The 7,348-nt window shown below is 37.7% G+C and overlaps 1 protein-coding gene across 1 annotated transcript in view; it reads left to right on the top strand.

Annotated features, from left to right (window-relative positions):
• Positions 1-7,348, top strand: part of GOPC (golgi-associated PDZ and coiled-coil motif containing) — a 25,012-nt gene that overhangs the window by 338 nt on the left and 17,326 nt on the right. The gene's annotated exons all lie outside the window — the stretch shown is intronic.

Here is a 7,348-nt window from a genome sequence, read left to right on the forward strand (position 1 = left end):
TCGGGAGGCTGTGTCCGGCCCCGCGGGATTCGGGCCTGGCCGTGCCCATCCTCTGGTTTTGGTTATTATAGCGTAGGCATGAAGCGGTACGTGCCAAAAAAAAGTTCTCCTTGATGTTGAAAGCAGCAGTCTTGAGCAACAGATGCCGCTGACTGGTCTCCTGTTTGCGTTAAGTCCCCAGTGAATTTGGAAGGCCTTTTAAAAATGAGACAAAGACATCTGATCAAGATGCGTATGGCTTATAGTCAGTAGTCAACTGAGGGCATTACTCGTGCTTGCAAGTAAATTAAACAAAAATGGATCGGGGATGGACTTTGACAGGTCCTCTTGTCCCTTCATACTATGAGGAAGATCAAATAGCTCTCTGCCAAACATAGTGTCAGAAAATTAATAGTGGAGATCACACATTCTGTGAGGAGAATAATAACTGCCCTTGCTGTTGGAAAGTTTTCTTAATGCCTAATCTAGAATTTCAGTTGGGTTGGGAAGAAAGAAGCATCAGCTGGAGCCAAGCTGGCTGGTGCTGATGCTGCTCAAGAGGCAGGGCTGCAGCTCCTGTGACTTCTGCAAGAACTGGAACACTCTGGAAGGAGATTGTGGGGAACCTGATGGTCATTTTAGAACTACAGTCCAACCTGAGTTGTCTTTGGTTTAGTAGGTGATGTCATTTGTCTTGTCCTTAACAGGTGTGAATGTTCACAGAATCACAGAATGGTTAGGATTGGAAGGGACTTCTGGAGATCATCTAGTCCAACCCCCAGATCATTGTTTTTCTGTTATGTATTAGAAGGCTATTGATGTATCTTCCCTCAGTTACCTTTTCCCCGGGCAAAACCCCTCCAGTTTCTTCAGTATCTCTTGTAAGCAATGCTTTTTACTGTTGTATTGCTTGTTCTACTAACTTTTAAATATATGGGAGTAAGGGGAAGAACTTCTTTGGCATCGTGAAGATCTGTGGTTTGTAAGAGCTTTAATAGAGAAATAAACCATGGAATTCAGTTCTTTTAGTCCTTTGTGTTATACTTATTATAATAAAGGAATTTTAAGAGTCTTCAAACAGCAACCTGCTCTTCTCAAGCTCTGCCTTGCAGTAGGAAGTAAAGTAAGTAAGTTGGCTTTGGTGTTAGTCAGGTTTCTTCCTGGTATGAAGACATTGTTATGCAAAATTATCCACAGAGTTTAACAGAGCAGGAGCAGGATAGTTCGGTGTAGAACAAAGACCTCAATGAACCGGGAGCTTTTTGCATTGCAGTCTGTATTTCACCAGAGTACTTACTGTAGTGATGTTTATGGTATTCTTTGTGTTTATATTGCTATGCTGTTATATTCATTTTAGTGTTGGGTATGTATATGTAGTATCAACCTATACAGCAGGCTTAATTGTACAGGTGTAGTAAAATAAGATTTATGCGCATATAGTAGACAATCAGTATTTATTGCATATTGCACAGGGATGGTGGGTGTTGTGTACAGACTTGTAAAACAGATGAGTTTTCAGGTTATTTTAAGAGAATGACTTGGTGCTTGGTAAATATGTCTTTGAAAAGTTGTTTCAAGCTTAAATATTTTGAAAGGAAATGCTAAAACTCAGATCCTGAAAGGTATTTTGGTATCTAATTAAAATCATCAAGGCCACCTAAATAACTGATCTGTGCCTCGATCTTGAATGAGTTGCAAAGCAAAGGAGCGTGGTTAGTAGGTGTAATAGCACAACTATTGTGCATGTCTAAGTGCATGAAGTAATTGTTTGATAAAAATGATGCTGAGAAGCCAGAGTGAGTGCTTTAGAAGTGAATAAAAAGCCTTTTATTTTGTGAAACATTTTTATTACTGATACTAGTATTAGGCCTTATACCCATAAAGGAGTTTTTATCTTTCAAGTAGACCTTCAGAAGGTTATACTATTGTCTTGAAGGTTGTTAATTTTAGGACATCTTGATTATTAGAGTCATAAACTTGAAATGAAAACTGCCGTTTAAACTCTGGAAGGTGGAGCTGCTCTGTTGAGAATGACTGTCTTCTCTTTTTACGTGCAGAGATGTCTAGTCAAAAGCCTCAGTGTCCAAAATGAAGGATACAGTTACATATTTTGAAAGGTGTCACTAGCATTAATACTGGAGTTTAGGATATGATCAGTGCATTTACTTTTTTTTATATATATAATGTGAGTTACTATATTTCATATAACTTTTAAAATTGCAGCCATTTCTTAATAGCTCACAATTGTAACTTTATAGTGCTTGTACATTTTAATACAAAGCTTTCATCGCATTCATGAAAGTGTCGTTAGTCATAGTTTACTTAGGTACAAACATTTATTCAAGCCATTAAGTTAAATCCATCTTCAGAAATATGCCTTTATTTGAATTAAAATAATTCTTTGACTGAATGTGTCAGTGACTGTTAAGAGCTAAGACTTTACTTTTGCAGCTGCATTTGCCTGCTGTTGTCTTACTGAATGAGTGATATTATTTCCTAAAGGAAAATCAAATTAATAATAAAAAATGATGAATATCGTTCTGTTTGTGGGTTCCATTTCCTTATTATAATATTACAGACAAGAATAAAGACATGCAGTTCAGGCTTAGATTTATCAACTGTATCAGCTTAATAATCATTCTCTGATTGATACAATTACTTTTAAGAGGCAGAGCTTAGTAGGTTGGGTGGATGGAAGCTCCTGCTGTAGGACTTCGGTGCAAAAAAACGTTTTGGCATCATTGATGTATACCTACTGCTAGAGAGATGAGACCAGGTAACATATTGTATAAGGGATATTTCTGAATAGTGAAAGAGGTATTCCAGGAAGGCGGTAGTTTCCCAAGAGGGAGTTATATGTTGCCAATTCGTGGGTAAGTTATTTTTAGAAGGAACCTGAAGGTATGCAAATGCACAGTGGATGTATGCAAATAAATTTACTTGTGCTTTAGGGTGGTGAAAGGTTATAAGCATACTACTGTGCTAATAACATTTGCAGTCCTAAATTAAACTAATTAAGCAAAAGGGGATGAGGATTTGTTTTCGTATTTTTCCTGCTGGTCACAGTAGGACAGAGTTGAATTAAGTAGCTTATCAAAGAGGAAAAAAAAATGCTAGGTGATAGAAGCCACTGTCTTTTCTGAGATCAGCTTCACTTCAGTATGAACAAATGAAGTGTATCTTGATGGAGGACAGTAAGGGCCTCAGGCTGTTAGAACAAAAGAAGATGACAGCCATTTTAAAGGAGATTTTTTGTGATGCTCTTTCTGTTGGAAAGCATTATAAATCAGCAGATGCAGGCTGGCAGTCAGTACGTGAGATTTCAGTAGATTTTTAATTTGAGAGGAAGTTCATAGGATTCGTTTTTCCTTTTTGACTATCACTTGAGGTGAAAAAATTACATGATGCTGACTGTGACATTTTCTAAATGTCCATTTCAAAATATAAAAGTTCTGTATAGTGCAATTTTGTAGCAGTAAAAGAAGTAGGTTAATGTGCCAGTGAAAACTGAGCTTGACTAACTCTGGCACTTTGACTGCCAATCTGATTCTGTAATTTTAAATGAACAAGCTAGAAAGGAATGTCTGGTAGTGCACACCCTGTGTCTTAGCAGTTGTGTTAAGGCAATGTACGTGCTAAAGTTAAGGAAAACATTTAAGTATATGTTTAAGAAGTTAATCGCCTATGTATTTATATGTCCTTGATGAACTTGGAATCAGTTAGCAGGTTTATAGGAACATGTTCCTATAAGCTGAATTTTTCTGTAAGTAACTTGTTACTGTATCAGCTAAAGCATGTGTAGTATATGTAGGTAGTATGTAGTAGTTATGTAGGTAGTCTGAAGATCCCTATAAAAAGAAATAAAATCTGAAACCCCAAAAACTTAAACGTAGGTAGCTTTATGTGCACGGTGACTTGTGTGCAGTGTGCAAGTCCATCTTACAGAGCACACTGCAGAATTGTAGTCTGGCTTTGTTGTTTAGCAGTACCTTTTAAACCAAGGTAGGACCATAGACCTTTTTATGAGGGTCTGTTTGGACTTTTTTCCCCTCTCCCCTTTGCTTGATAGTGAGAAATGCACCTGTTAAAGGCCAAGATATTTCTTTGCCCCCTGACAAATGTGTCTATAAAGCTGGGACCATAGTTGCAATAACTTCATAAGAAAAGTGACTTGTTTAGTATTTTCAAATATCATTCTAGTATTTACTGAGATGTTATTCTATTAATTACACTTTTAACTCTGAATACTTTTTCTCTTTTGGGATAGAAATCTGTTGGTACTAGATGGAGTGTGGTCTTTTGGAAAATCAATTGAATGAGATTTGATCCAGCTAATTTTATATCCTAAAATGTGAGCAGTTTTCAGATATTCAGGAAGCGGAGCTACAGGTTTGTGTAAATTTTCCAGTTGGCTTATATACTAAGTTGTCGTTAGTTTGATACATGTAACTTCTCTCACAATAATTAGATCCTTTTTAAAGGGGTCACCTATACTTAATTCGTATTTTCCTAGATCAGAAGCTCTGGAATTCTATACAAGTTTAACTACCTTACTTTAATTTAAGCCAGCATGTAGTAAAGTGTTTTCCTTTTCTCTGTCTCATTTGTTGGGAGTTGCCAGAGAGTAAGTGATACGGAACCGGAGTTTTAGTTTATATTTCTTAGCTTTATGTACTGAATTATGTTGCATAGCTAGTATGACTTTCAAAATAATGGCAATAATAAAACTACCAATATGACTTCTAAAAATGGATTTGTGTCATCTTAATAAACAACCAGAAGCATGAGCAACCTGAAAAAAAAAGTCTTTGTGAGGCAGACAGAAATTTGGCACTGGCAGCAAAGTGCACAAAGAGCGATTTAAAAAAAAAAAAAATCATTAGAATCATAAAATAGTTTGGGTTGGAAGGGACCTTTAAAGGACATCTAGTCCAATGCTCCTGCAATGAGCAGAGACATTTTAAACTCGGATCGGGTCGCTCAGAGCCCCATCCAACCTCATCTTGAATGTTTCCAGGTTGGAGTATCTGCCACCTCTCTGGGCAACCTGTTCCAGTGTTTCACCACACTCATTGTAAAAAAAGTCTTCCTTATATCTAGTCCAAATTATCTTCTTTTAGTTTAAAGCCATTAGCCCTTGTCCTATCACAACAGGTCCTGCTAAAAAGTTTGTCCCCATCTTTCTTATAAGCCTGTTATAATTTGTGCTTCTGTAAGTAGGTGCAACCAGAATGCTACAGTCAAATACATAGCAAAACAGTGGCAAGAAACAGTACGTAAAGCAAAGTGAAAACAATAATAGGTTGCTGCAGTAACAGGTTTTTTAATGATAGTGATGAAAAAGATCAGTGACTGGCATATAAATGTTGGCTGATGTATCCATTTGTGTAAATGGAAACCAAATTTTTAAGATGCTTTACATGTATTACTATTATGTTGTCTTTTAATTGTTGGGAGGAAAAGTGTGCAAATAATTTCATATCCAGAATGGTCTTCAGCAGACAAGATGATAAAATCGTATGAATGTTCTTTTGCATCCGTTTAATTTGCTGACCAGTCTTCTAAATGTTTTATCAGGACTCGAATGGAATCTGAGAAATGGAGCAATTGAGTTGCAGATGTCTTAGGTACTTTGTATTGTGTATGGGACATGTGAAATGTGGACTGAATTAATTTGTGATTCATTTGTGTGTTCAGTTGCATTTTTACCATGACTACGGTAGTGTTTGTTTAGGGAGTCAGTAGTCATAAATTTTGTCTTTCATGTTCTTACTAGCCACATGATAAAGACCATTTAAAGCTTTAACTAAAACTTAAGTCACGTGTGTCCTTTCTGAAGTCACAGTAATAATGAAATAAAAGTTTTTGATTTAAATTAAAAATTTGTAAGCAGTCTTTTAAAATAATTTATTGAGACAGGCCAGTCATTTATATCATTGACAAGTCGTAAGTATTCTTTGGTTGTGTCAAAATTGGGGGGTTTTTAATCAACAAAAACTATGATTCCCAAATGTATAATTTATTCAGAAACTCACGTTTTGTACAGTGTTGGCACATTGCTCAGCTTTGCAAGGAGCACAGTGAGATTAACAGGGCTCTGATCTGTTTCATGATTTCTCATTCAAACCAGTCCATTAAACTTAATAGGGTCGTGTGAGGAATTGCAGCAAATGCTGCTTAATAGGCAGGAAGAATCAAATAGTCAGGCCCGAGGAAGGGTAGAGCGTTCTTGTCTTTTGGAGAGCTGTAGTTGAATTGGCGAAGTGACACTGGTGAGATAATGGAGACAGTCCTTTCTTCCAGCAATTAGAGAAATGGAGTACTTAAAGAGTTTTGGATGCTTTGCATCTAGGGGCTGGTGCCGAAGTTGGGGTCCCCATGAAAACTTATTGGCGTGTGGGGTGCGTGGTTCAGAGCTGTGCAGGACAGGCTCTCTGGCTGTTGACGCAGCACCACTTGGCGTGTCTGGTGTCTGTGGGGATGGTTAGGCCTCAGGCTGTAGGAGCTGCAGCTGTCACATCCTGAAAAATTGTTTTCTATCCTGCAGTTGTGTAATGTTATGGGAACACTTAGGAATAATGATTTCATTGTTTATAAAGTATAATCAGGGTGGGTTTTTTAGCCTACTTTTGCCTTTAAGCAAGATTTCTGTCTTTAAAAAAAATGCCGGCAAAACGTAATGTTAAGCAAATATGCTAGTGTCGTATCTTGACATTTATATTGCTTTTTTTGTGCATGTGCTGGGGCCAAAGCCACAGAGTAAATGCAGCATTGTGGTATGTGTTTCATGATCCCAGATCCTTCAGCCTTTAAATCAGAAGGTTAATAGTCCCAACCAGGAGTGAATGTTTAAACACGTCGTTAAACTTTCTGGAGTCTAGCATAAATTATATGAGGACACGCTGCTGAAGAAGTAGAAACACCTTGTATGCTTTATTTGTCTATGAATTTTGGTTTGATCCGTGGCAAGATCCATAGGGACCTCTTCTGTAAAACTAGCTATTTAAAAATATATATACTGGAGGTTTTTTATTGGTAACAGTATCAATGGAGCTCATGAAGTCTCACTTCGTACTGATTAGTTGGGAATGATTTGTCCTAATGCAAACGTCAAGCACTTTCCCGTGTCACTGAGACCTTCCAATTCAGGCACCCCCAGTTCTCTCCTGTGGTCTGTGAGTTTCCACAGCACAGCGTCCTTTGCCTATGGTTCATCTACCTATGGTTTTGGTTAGTTGGCTGGACAAGAGGCAGCAGCACAGTCACTAGCTCAGAATGGAGGCGTGGTGCCGAGCCACCGTGCTGTTTGCTCTTGTCTCTGGGTGGATTAAACAAACTAGCTAAGGTCTGACTCTTCCCACTTTTTCCT

The sequence above is a fragment of the Charadrius vociferus genome, unplaced genomic scaffold (assembly GCF_000708025.1).
Source record: "Charadrius vociferus isolate BGI_N301 unplaced genomic scaffold, ASM70802v2 scaffold230, whole genome shotgun sequence".
Taxonomy (NCBI): Eukaryota; Metazoa; Chordata; class Aves; order Charadriiformes; family Charadriidae; genus Charadrius; species Charadrius vociferus.